This window comes from Adiantum capillus-veneris, chromosome 3 (assembly GCF_014529385.1).
Source record: "Adiantum capillus-veneris isolate H3 chromosome 3, ASM1452938v2, whole genome shotgun sequence".
Lineage (NCBI taxonomy): Eukaryota > Viridiplantae > Streptophyta > Polypodiopsida > Polypodiales > Pteridaceae > Adiantum > Adiantum capillus-veneris.
The window spans coordinates 51169331-51182397 of record NC_140933.1 but is presented as its reverse complement, the minus strand read 5'-3'; positions in this window follow the sequence as shown (position 1 = coordinate 51182397).

Genomic DNA, 13067 nt, shown 5'->3' with positions numbered 1-13067 from the left:
ATGGGTTTTATGAAACTCTAGCACCATTCACCTTGTGTGTCTAGCTTTTGATGAAGTGCCTTGATTGGCATGTGGTGATTGGAGAGGCCAACACCAATGAAATTAGTGTGTTCTTATCAAGAGTGTGCTTAGAGATTCTAGTCTATGGTAAGTCCAACTTCGGTGGGTTTAATGTGTGTGGGTGATGCTTGATTGATGACGTGATTAGAGTTAGTGATTAATGACTAATATATATTGCATTGGATGAGCATACTCTTGAATCCTCTCATTCGATACATCTAATGCTTGTGCTTCCATGCCCTAGCCCGGTTGCCAATCTTAGGATTGATAATTTTGTTCGTCTTGGGTTGATTAGGGGCTATCGTAGCATAGCCTAATCAACCCAAGGCCAACACAATTATCAATCCTAGGATTGGAAACCAGGCTAGGGCATGGAAGCACGAGCATCGGATGTATGGATTGAGAGGATTCAAGAGTATGCTCATCCAATGCAATAGAGATTAGTCATTAATAACTAACTCTAATCACATCATCAATCAAGCATCACTTACACACATTAAGCCCCACGAAGTCCGACTTACCATAGACTAGAATGTCTAAACACACTCATGACAAGCACACACTAATTGCATTGGTGTTGGCCACTCCAATCACCACATGCCTGAATCAACTTAATCAACCTAATTAGAGATGTTAGATATTACAAATTGAATGCTCATAGAACGATAGGAGTGGTTAATAAGTAAGAAGTCATCACACACACTCTAATCTAGAATAATGAGAAAAGTGAAACTACTTCATGACATAATGGAACAGAAGAACTAAGACTAATGAGAAAGTAGAGATTGGATTAAGATAAGCTTCTCTAATTACAATGGATTATCACGAGCCTCTTAAGCATGGGCATTAACTTTAAGGCTAGGCCATCCATAGAGTGAGCACGAGAGAGAGAGAGAGAGAGAGAGAGAGAGAGAGAGAGAGAGAGAGAGAGAGAGAGAGAATCTCGAGTGGCTGCAAATACGACCAAGTGCACTGTGTGGGCAGCTATGTTGCACCATAACTCCACCATCTCCGGGTAGTAGCTACAGTTTGCAGAGCAAAAACAGATGAGGTACAAAAGATGAGTGCACCACAAAAGAGTAAGATAGAATCAAAGTCATAGGTGTGTCATACACAGGACTCGGTAGTAGAGGTGTCAACGCGCGTGAGTGTGTTGTTTTGTGGTGCCTTTGTGGGCGAACATCAAGCAGCTATAGCCTCCATCAAGAAGGGGAAATGTTAGCATGTGTGAGTGTGTGTGTGTGTGGGGGGGGGGGGGGTTCCAAAGACCAGGGTAGGGAACTGCACGTGTGTGTGCGTGCGGACTAGCGGTGAGCACCCATCCACTGAATTGGCTGCAGAGGTGAGGATTAAGGAAGATGTGGGCTTTAATTGAGGCTCAAGTGTGTGTGTTGCATGCACCAAGCCAAAACCTGCCAGTTGGGCAGTTCGAGTTGCGATAGAGAGGGTGTGTGTGTGTGGTGCACCAAACCAGGCGAGTGGGCATCGTGGCAAAAAGGGAAGGGGTGCAGTACCGCTTATGATGGTGGATAGCGACAGAAAACGAGCTAGCTTGGCTTTTTATTTTTATTTTTATTTTTTTAAATAATAACTCTCTCCTGGAGTACAGTCCCGCAATGGATCACGAGATTGTGTGTGCGAGAATCTCATGGCAAGCCATTTACTTCCTTTAAAGTTAGCCTTAGTGAAGCGTTTATGAGTCTATTTCACCCAAGCTACCAAATGGCACAATCCACATATATCATATGTTTTTTCTCAAATTCCTCCATGTAAGCTAATTTGGATTTCTTGCATCACATTTGACATTTGATGTAATTTATGCTCCTTTGAGTATGCCCACATTATAGTTAGTCATGCACACATGTTCAACCTTGTAAATATGATATGGTTATCCATTCACTCAAAGTATGATGTCTACCATGCATATGGCCATAAGAATCCAACTATAAACCAAGATTTATGCACAAAAATTCAATTGCTCTAATGAGAATGTATGCATGCTCCAAAGTTCAAAAATTAATTCAATTTTACCTCAATTGAGAAATGAACCCATGCACAAGTTTTCTCAATAACTTGAACTTGATTTTCAACCATTGCAATCTTCTATTGATCATTTATCAAAATTTCAAATCACTCAAATCCAATTGGATTTGTCAATTTGATTTGCATGGCTACACACACTTGAATCTTGAGCACTCCCATTTATGCTATATTGCCTTGTTCATCCAATTATCAATAATTGGCCCGGTGATACACTAAAAATATCCACAATTGAGCACCAATTGAGTGATGTATATCAATTATCAAGCCACTTTTGTGGTACGCACTTTTGTGGCAACCCGTCTAGGGCATGGAAGCACGAGCATCACTATATTTAAAGAATTTAGACAAGTTTATGGAAATGAATCTCCTGCTATGATTGAAGTTTCTATCGCAACTCCAAGGAAAAGACTCATTACCTGCCACCATCCAAAAAATGCAAGTCTATCAGTACATGGCAATAATTGGGAAGACAGGTGTCAATGACCTCCTCCCTTGATATCGGCGTCAAGAATTACAACAAAAACTAACAAGCTAGCACAAATCAAGTATTATGTTTAGAGATTGAGTCATTTATTTGCATATTTTTTTTCCAAAAAATTTGGATAGCATCTCCTTTGTAATATGGATCAGTTTTCAAAAGTCTATCCAATGCCATCTCATCCGAGACCCTCACATGAGGATTAAGGCTCAATTAGAAACATTGGAGTGATTTTAGAGTAAAATACTAGCATTAATTTCAAAATGTATGCATTTATTCCCCAAAAGGGAAAGCATTAAAGAGCGGTTCATAGTGTTGAACTTACTAATGTGAGTATACTAAACCACAGCTATAAGGCTACAACTAGATTCCTATCACCATGAATGTGAAAAAAATTCAGCATCAGCAACAAAAAACTATGACTCCTCAACCCAAAAAAAAATGTGTGAGATCTTAAACGGTAACAACTATGCTATTCAAGATATTTGAAGTCCTTCTATAAATCCACATTAAAAAGTATACCGTTTCTTATCACTATGGTTAACATAATTGTTATTCCCAAAGATGTGTTAGATCCTTAAAAAACCAAGAAATGCTTCATAGATAAATCTGTAATACTTTGTAGTCAAGCTTGATTCATCATCCAAATGATCAAATAATTTAGCAAGTTGGTCATCAAAAATGGACTAGTAATCCTTCCAAAAGGCCAACAAATTAATCTTTATCTACAATATATGAATTATGTAAGCCTAAATATATCAGTACCAGAGCAAAGATTAAAGTTTGTGTCTCAAACTCTATAACTCCTGCCATTTTTGTGTCCCAACTCATGCAATAAAACCTCATTCCAGATTATCAGACTGGGTCGTTGTACCATAAAACATCAAGAATGGTTCAAGTGGATATGCATGTAAATAGCCATCTATGCATTAGTGTTCTGAGGTTTGTAAAATCCAACATTTCATATGTTATTGCATTGTCGACCAACGATATTTTTAGTATTCTAAAGGGAGTCATTGGTGTGTGTGCAATCAAGGTCAGAACCCACAAAAACTAAAAGCATTACAATCAAGAGTACTCTAAAAAAATAGTCTCTAATTTATGTAGGCAAACCAAAGTGTAAAATTTTTGGCAGCATTTCCTTTGTATTTGCTTATTATGCTCAAAAAAATCCATTCAATGCCATCTCCCATGAGACCCTCACATGAGGTTGCAGACAAGCCAGGTAGTGACAATCATTTCAAAATATAAAACAAATTTGCAAGCAATCTATTTGTACTTTGTCCAGATTTTCAGAAAATTATCCCTTACCATCCTGTATGGGAACTCCATAGTCTCCTTCCAAATCCAAATTAGAATAGTTCTTTCGATATTTTTTCACTAGATTCAATTTTAAATTTATCAAGACAACTCAGTTTTAATTGTCATTCTAGAGTGTGTGTTATAGCTTATGTTACCAGCAGCTAACACATGCTATACCGATTACACATCAAGCGGGAGATGTGCTATGGATGTGCACAATATTTCCAACTCACTTTGTATAAGGTCTTGGGCTCATTGGGAGTTCCAAAGTTGTATATGCTAGCTGGAGGGCTCAAACTTAAACCCATAGTAGAAGGGATTGTGGTGCAAGCCTTTATAAGGAAGCCTTTATGCAAGAAGGCTTCATTCTTGAGTATCCACTCTTGAGGATCCACTTTTGAGAGCTCTCTCTCTCTCTCTCTCTCTTGAGTGTTCACTCTATGGATGGCCTAGCTTAGAGATTAATACCCATGCTTAAGAGGCTAGTGTTAATCCATTGTAATTAGAGAACCATTTCTTAATCTAATCTCTACTTTCTCATTAGTCTTAATTCTTCTTTTTCATTATGTCATGAAGTAGTTTCACCTTTCTCATTATTCTAGATCTTACTTATTAACCACTCCTATTCTTCTGTGAGCATTGGATTTACGATATTAACATCTCTAATTAAGTTGATTAAGTTGGTTCTTAATCTTGTAATTAGTGTATGTGCCCTATTGTTTGCTTGTGTGTGGATGGGTTTTATGAAACTCTAGCACCATTCACCTTGTGTATGTAGCTTTTGATGAAGTGCCTTGATTGGCATGTGGGGATTGGAGAGGCCAACACCAATGCAATTAGTGTGTGCTTGTCATGAGTGTGTTTAGAGATTCTAGTGTAAGGTAAGTCGGGCTTCCGTGGGCTTAATGTTTGTGGGTGATGCTTGATTGATGATATTATTAGAGTTAGTGATTAATGACTAAATGCATTGGATGAGCATACTCTTGAACCCTCTCATTTGATAAATCCGATGCTCGTGCTTCCATGCCCTAGCCGGGTAGTTGCCGATCCTAGGATTGATAATTTTGTTGGCCTTGGGTTGATTAGGCTATACTATGATTGCCCCCAATATTTGGTGCCGCTGTTGGGGATCGATAACCTAAGCTAGTGAGTATATGATGTTTAGAATAGAGTAATTTCACTACTAATCTCATCGATTTTGAGTGTGTGTAACTCGATTTTGGTTTGATTTGATGATGTTGTGCAAGTAATTAAAGCTAATTGTTGAGTTATGAATACTCCAAACCCCCAATTCCACCCCCAATTTCACTAATGTCATACTAACCCCCCTTACTAATTTTGCTTCATTTCCATGCTAATTGTACTAATTCCATGCTAATTTTTACTAATTTTTGACTAACTTTTCTAACCTGACCACTAACATTTGAAGTGTATTGTATGTTAAATCCCCTTGTAAGAGGTGGAATCATCACTCTAATCAAGTTAATTGTGCTAATTTATGACTAATTTGATGATTTAAGTGTTTGATTTTTGGCCTACAATGGTCAATTTTGGAGCCGATTTGATAGTGCACACACGTGTGTGCAATGATGCATTTTTGCGTGGAGTAAGGGAATAGCTTGGAGTGTGATTATAATATAAGTGCACTCACTTGCTCACGTCAATTCTTGATTGATTAATGTGGTTCAATGTGTGCTAATTACTTGCTAAAATTAGCTGTGTAAATCAATTGACCTACATTTTGTACCTAATTTGATTCACTTGGAATGAAATTGATGGTCAAATTTTTACTAATGAATGATGTATGTATCAAGATAATTTTTAATTCTCATCAAGGATTAGTCTATGTGCATAAAAATCACTATGTGTGTAATGCACCAAAGAGTAAAAAAAATTGATAAAATTGATGATACATGAGTATGCAATCATGTCATTGATGTGTATTCTAGGCTAATTCAATCATTGGATAAGACTAAATGTCAAAAAATTGGGCAAAATTTGAGTGTGTGTGCCCATCCAAGACCACTTGATTAATTTCCATGATTGATAGCCAATTGGAACACCAAAATGCTTTTTGATTGAGAAATGATCATGAAAAGTGTGTGCAATCATTAGGTACAAGCTTGAATTCATTGCCAATTGAGCCAAATTTTAACTTTTGTGCTTAATTTTTGAGTGTGTGCATTGCTTGATTGGGTCAAAATGGAGTTAATTTTTGAGAAATTAAGCATGCACACATTCATTTATGCTTGATAAAGTGTGCAATTTGTGCATGTCAATGAATAATTGATGGAGTTTTTACATAAGATTTTGGCCAATTTAGGTGTGTGCCAATCAATGGCATGTGCTATCCAATGGGTGAATGAATAATTGGTATTTTTTACCAATTATGATTATTAATTTGGCCAAATAATTGATGTGTGTGTCACAATTGGCTTTGAGAATTGAGATAGATCATTCAATTAGTACTCAATTGTGTAGAATTTTAGTGTATTTCCATGCTAATGATGAATCAATTTGATGAACATGGAAAAAATGCACTAATGTATGTGCCTACTCAATCGAAATTGGCATCAAAATTGGAGATGAATAATTGGTAGCAATTACCAATTATGAGGATTAAGAGGCCTAAAAATTTGGAATGTATGTGATTGATTTGATCTAGGATGAATGACCCAATTGATACTCACTTGGGGATGATTTAAGTGCACTACCATTACAATGTATGTTAAAATTGATTGGTGTGGTAATAAGTGCATTTAATTGCGTGTTTATAAGTACAAATGTGTATGACCATGCAAACCCAATGAAAAATCCAATTGGATTTGGATAATGAGGGCCATTACATGAGCAATTTAAGATTGCAATGATGATACTTCGGAATGGGAGAATGTTGATTCATCTTAACTTAGAATGTTTTGGGATGAGAATGGGAGAATTAAAACCAATATGCTCAATTGAGTTGCCTTGTGTGTTTGTCATTAATGGACGATCGATGAAATTTTGAAAATAATGGTTGATACTTCACTTTTGATGGTTATGTTTGTTCAATCTGTTTTTAAGATAAATGTGATTTCTAAACAAACGTGGCCGACGATGGTATTGACACTCACATGCATGAGCACTCTATTCAACATTCACTCATACTCAGGCTTCTCTCTCTCGTTCTCGATTGTGGCTTCATGAATTCACTCACATCTTGTGATGCAAAGCTCCTACATACATGCATTTCGTGGTTCATATGGTGCTTGCCGTGGGTTCAAGCTCATCACACAAGCTATCTCGTCATGGGAACAAACTCTTATCAAAGTCTTCATCCAAAGAAAAAAAACCCATTTGGTTAAATTGGGTGCTGCTGAACGTAGCCGATTAAGTATGTTGACTCATCTTCTGCCGATGATCTCGCCACCTACTTGCCATCATGCCAAGCTTAGTAGCACCAATTGACCTCAAACATGTCTCGGCTGCAAGCTCCACTCCTTGTGTGTGCCATTGGCCCTGCTTTGCGCGCTGCTGGACCCCCAAGTTTGCACAATAGTCGGCTCGCTTTCCACTCAGTCCTACATGCCTCTTTTGGCCTGGCTCACCTAAAGGACACACGACGATCATGCTCAGGCCCACCACCAAAACACACACACACACTTCTACACACCCAAGTTGGCAACCTCAACTTTCAAGTGCGTTGGCTTTGAGCCTGCATTCAAGGTGCTTTCAATCCACACCGCCACTGCCTTGTCCCTTAGCCCGACCCAGCACTCTCGACCACTCATTACCTTCGACCTTCCTTGGTTTCAATTACAAAATCTAGATCACTGTTGGCTCACGGGCCCGATTCTGACAATCCCCTTGACTCTCTACTGTTGCTCATCATCTTCAGTACCACTATACGTGTGCATGGATTTGGTGCAGCTTGGCACTTGCCTCAACAACTAGCGGGGTCAAATCAAATGCTCATATAAGCCCCACACCCTCCTCATTTGTTGCACCTATGTTGCAGTCGTCAGCACCTGAGAAGAGGAAAATAGCAAATAAAAAAGGGAAATTTTGTATTAAATTTTTTTTGACTCCTCTTGTCACGAAGTGATTCCCACATCGTCTGAGAACTTTAACAAGAGTCAAGACTGAAAATGACTTTTTCTTGGAGTAAACTACCTCCCCTTGGACATATTCTCATCTTAATTGATTGAGCCTTACCAGAGGCATCCAAAACGAGCCAGTGTGTATATCATCGAAAGCTTGCCGTTGGCTCTTATGTTTTCCACTTTATGTCATCATGTTGCTACTTCCTCTTCTAGTCATTGGCAGCCATCTCTTTGGGAGGTCGTGTTTGGCAGGATGGAAGGGCATATTCTTGGATGCCCTCTTGCCTCTAGTTTCATTTCATCTTGGTAGGATATTATAGTGCATTTATCATGGCATGGTCGTCAGCACCCACCAAAGGGGAATTCTCTTTGATTGGACTTTGATTGGAGAGCCTTATGATTGGAGTCGGGTTTCCTCTCTTGATTTGGTAGACCGCTCACCTTGGCACGCCTACTTTCTCTCTTGTCGTGGACTTCAAGTGGTTGGTGATGTGATTGATGAGGTGAGGTACATTTTACAATTTCCTCTTGCTGCTCGTTGTTTTGGATTGGGCATGCATTTATCTTTAGATTTGGAGGGACATTTAGTACATGCAGGTTGATTTTTTGCATGTTCCACCTTTGTTTGATGAGGGTCGCATGGCTAATTGGTGTCATCGAGAAATGGCCTTTCATGCCATGTCTACCAGTAATGTCTATGCTCTTCTTTTGTCTCAGCCATGGATTGTTGATCATTGTAATGCTTTATGGTCGATGCACAAGCCCGCTTCCTGGTGGATGAAAGCACTTTTTTCCCTTTGGAAGAGCCACTTGCCTTTGCAGGAGCGATTTTTTCTTTGGTGATTCTTGCTTGGAGTTCTCCCTGTAGGCTCCCTGCTCAGTGCACGTTGTATATTCTCCTCTCATTGTGTTCGTTGTTCTGTTGTAGAAGAGACTGATAATCACCCCCTTTGGGATTGTTGTATTTCACGCGGCTTTCTTTGTCGTGTATCAACTGGATTGCAATTTCGATTCCCCTCTGTGGTTTTCCATAAAAGGTTTTGGGCTTACGGCATTTTCTTGCCTTCCAACAATTTGCAATTTTCCTGATGTGGGTCAAATTTTGGGCTTATTGCACTCTATGGCGTCATCGCAACAGTTACATGTTCTCTCAGGCTGATGTTGATCCTTTTCAGTTTTTTAAGTTTTCCCTCAGGCAATCTTTACATTTTTCCTGGGAAGTTGATGATATCACTACAGACATGCATCAGCTTTCCTATGAATGCTTTTAGCTTTTTGTTGATGAACATTTATGTGTTCTCGCTTTTGTGAATGGTCTTCTCTGTGGGGTTTCCTCACCTTCAGGTTTCCCAATGGTAAATTAATCCCAAAGATTTACAAAGAGAGAGAGAGTGTGTGTGCGTGCGTGTGCACGCGCGCGCGTGTGTGTGTGTGCACATGTGCGTGTGCGTGTGCTTGTGCTTGTGCTTGTGCGTGTGTGTGTGCATGTGCATGTGCGTGTGTCTAACTATGAAAATCCCCTCATAATTGAACCATACTTAGATAATTGTATTAAATAAAAATATTTTAAACGAAATGTCATGAAACTCAATTAACATTTCATATACACCAATACAACATTCTGTATCAAATCGATAATATAGTCATTTAGATAAAATTTTTTATCTTTGATCATTACAAATTGATATCTTAGTGTTGTATCTCTGTGTGTCCACCCTTTTGGATGAGCTTCCACTACATCTACATGGAGAAGGATCCAGCTGTTACCTGTATCCATACAAAAACATTCAGTTAGAACTGGCTATGTTTGTGTGTATTGCAGGTGTCGACACTGGATCTAGTTGTCATCCATGTCACACCTGTAGACCTAGTTTATAGCCTATCCTTAGGCTTGATAATTAAGTTGGGCTTTTAAGTAAGATAACCTTTGATCACGTGTGTCCCAATATTTATTGAGTTTCCCCAAAGAAATGATGCTAATGATTACTACCATATATGATGTAGATACCTATGTATTTTTGGTAATTTTGGTTCAAAGATCATTGTAGACCTCCTGAAAAAAATCGGGCAGCATATCCCTTGTAATTCAAGCACTATTTCAAATACTCAGTTTATGCCATCTCTCAATGAGACCCTCACAGGAGGTTTACGGCATCATTAATGAAAAAAACCATGTATGTCATGTGTCAAAACCTAGCAATACATCACATGTCACTAGCACATATAATCGTCTTTATATAAAAATTTGGTAGCATCTTGTTTGTATATCAAAAAGGTTTCCAAACAACATATCCTCAATTACTTTATGTGTATATGTTATGCAATGAGAATCGATCCCAAAAAACACAAAGTTGTAGTATCATAAACACCACGTAAGACTATGAATAAAATGACTTCGATTGAGGAATCCTATTTCTCTAAGTTTACCCACCCACACAAGTAAGAAAGTTATAAGATATTTTCCACTTCCCATAATGATGTTTGTCATCCAAATTTAGAATAACTAGAGTCTTAGAGAAGCACGTAAGACAGCATCCCCAAAATGGCATGCTTTTATCTCAACATGTATTTTTTAAAAAAAACCATACCGCCTGACTAACCAATTCGGACAAATTCTTGCTTGTAAATAGAACCATTCTACAAACCATATTCGTTTATGCCAATCAAAGAGAATAAGATCTCAATGTGTAAGCTTAACATTGTCTGTCTGACCAAATTCGGACAACATCTTGTTTGTAAATTGAACAAAATTTAGTTTGTGCCATCTCACAGTGAGACCCTCCACGGGAGGTTTATGGCTTACATTCCTGGCATACACCCAAGTTCCTTTTTTAATTTATGAAAGCAAAAAGTCACTAAACCATAGATTTTTCAATGCATTAAAAGAATACCAACAATTTCCTCACTCCCTCATAAGGCAGTTTATAAGTTTATGCATTTTGCAAAATGAACAATTGTGCAAAAAAGCCCGATTGTATCTTTATCAAGACACTCTAAGATATATTTTAAGGCTTGTTTAGCACATGTTTTTTTATCCTGCAATGTAATATGTGAGATCTTTATAACTTCAATGTTTTTTCGACTCATCATTCTTCATATAGAACCACCAGACAGTGTATCATAATGATCACAATATACAAAAAATCTTTAAACGACTATTAATAGATTCGAAAATCATGACTATCTTGCATACTTTAATATAACCAAATTCTAAGTAGGTGCATGACCACCTACCTGTATTGTAGTCAAATGCCTACTTGAGCCATGTGTCAATATGCTATATGAGACGTGTGTGGTTGAAGGCAAGCTCTTAGGGACTCCTTGCGAGTATAGAGGGATTCCGAGAGTAGTCATGGGCGAGCCAGCCAGTTTTGAGTAACTAGTTTAAGCAAAGGGAGATACCTTCTTGCAAGTAAACCAAGCACCCATCATGCTCAAGAACAAGCAGATTGCATGTGGCAACATGGGATCATAGGCAAGTATGTGCCTATGTGTATGTTGTGTGCATGTGTGTGTGTGTGTGTGTAGGGTAGCCACTCCTGCATAAGTAGAGAGCATACCAAGAGGGGCTGATTGTTGTACCTCCCAGGCAAGTGAATACGGAATGTCCGCGAGGGACTGCTCTGTGACGAGAATAGTGATAGAGAGAGAACAAAGGAACCCCATGTTGAGTGGGCACTACCGGGTGGAGTCATTTTCCTGAGGGAGCACGCATGCTGAGAACGCCAGAATATAGAGAACACTGAGCTCACGTATATTTCCTAAGAATAGAAATCCATGTATGTTATAATTGCTCTTTAAACCACCGGTTATATTGACCCACCTTTAGGTGCATTCCTACCCACCATCTTTAAGGTAAGAACAGCTTGCATTAACCAAACATTAGTGTGTTGTTTGTGTGTGTGTGTGTGTGTGTGTTGATCGTATTGTGCTACAAGCCAAGTTTTTGGGAACATCAAGGCAAGGAGTTAGGAAACTAGAGTGTGAATTAAGTTGAACTTATAACAAATTACAATGTTCTAGCATCACAATTCTTCTGCAAAAAGTGTGTTAGTTTTGAGGCTAGAGTATGACAAGGGTCACAAGAAACCGAGAACCCTATTGTAGCAGCAAGAGATCGTAAGTGTGTGTGTTTTTGTGTGTGTGTGTGCGCGTGCGTGCGTGCGTGTGTGTGTGTGTGTGTGTGTGTGTCAGATTTGATGAGGGATAATGCTACGCACTTGCGCGCAAAGTTGTAGCCAAGGGTTCCAGTTGGGGGCTCATAGAGAGCGAGGGAAGTAGACACTTAGTCAAATAGGAAAGTGCTCGTGAGCAGGGAGTTTGCTGGAATGAAATTATTATAGGTAGTTTAAGTAAGTGATGTGGCACTCCTTCCCTATTATGCATCATTAAAAGGCATATCCACAACTGCTAAGTCCTACCATGTGCTTGAGATTTTGTGTATCATGTGGGTCAGAGTTACTTCTGTGTGATGGCTAGGGAAGAAGATATTTTGTGATGCACCCAATTAGTGTGCCGGAAAAAACCATACCATACTTGAACCCTTTCTTGTTTGATGGTCCAAATTTTGAAGAATTTTCTAGTTTAGATGTGTGTGTGTGTGTGCGCGCGCATGCGTGCGTGTGTGCATGTGTGTGTGTTAGAGGCGAGTGAGGAGTGGATCACAAATCTCGAACTAAACAAAGAAAGTGCACGCAAGTCAGCATGTGTGTGTGTGTGTGTGTGTGTGTGTGTGTGAGATAGACGGAGGGAACACCTCCATGCATAAGCAAAGGAGCGAGGCCTTGCATAGGTCGATGCCATGTGTGCGTGCGTGTGTGTGTGTGTGTGTGTGTGTGTGTGTGTGTGTGTGTGTGTGTGCGCGCGCGCGCGCTCACTTGTACACACACACTCCAGAAGCACGTAGGTACCAATGCTAAGTGAGCAAGGAAGCTCACCTTTTATAGGGTACGGTGCCAGTAGCCAAATCCCTTCCACAGCAGTATGGTGGGTCCTATCTTCATGAGGGAGAAGAACCAACGGTGGCACCTCGTAAAGAGAGAGAGAGAGAGAGAGAGAGAGAGAGAGAGAGAGAGAGAGAGAGAGAGAGAGAGAGAGAGAGA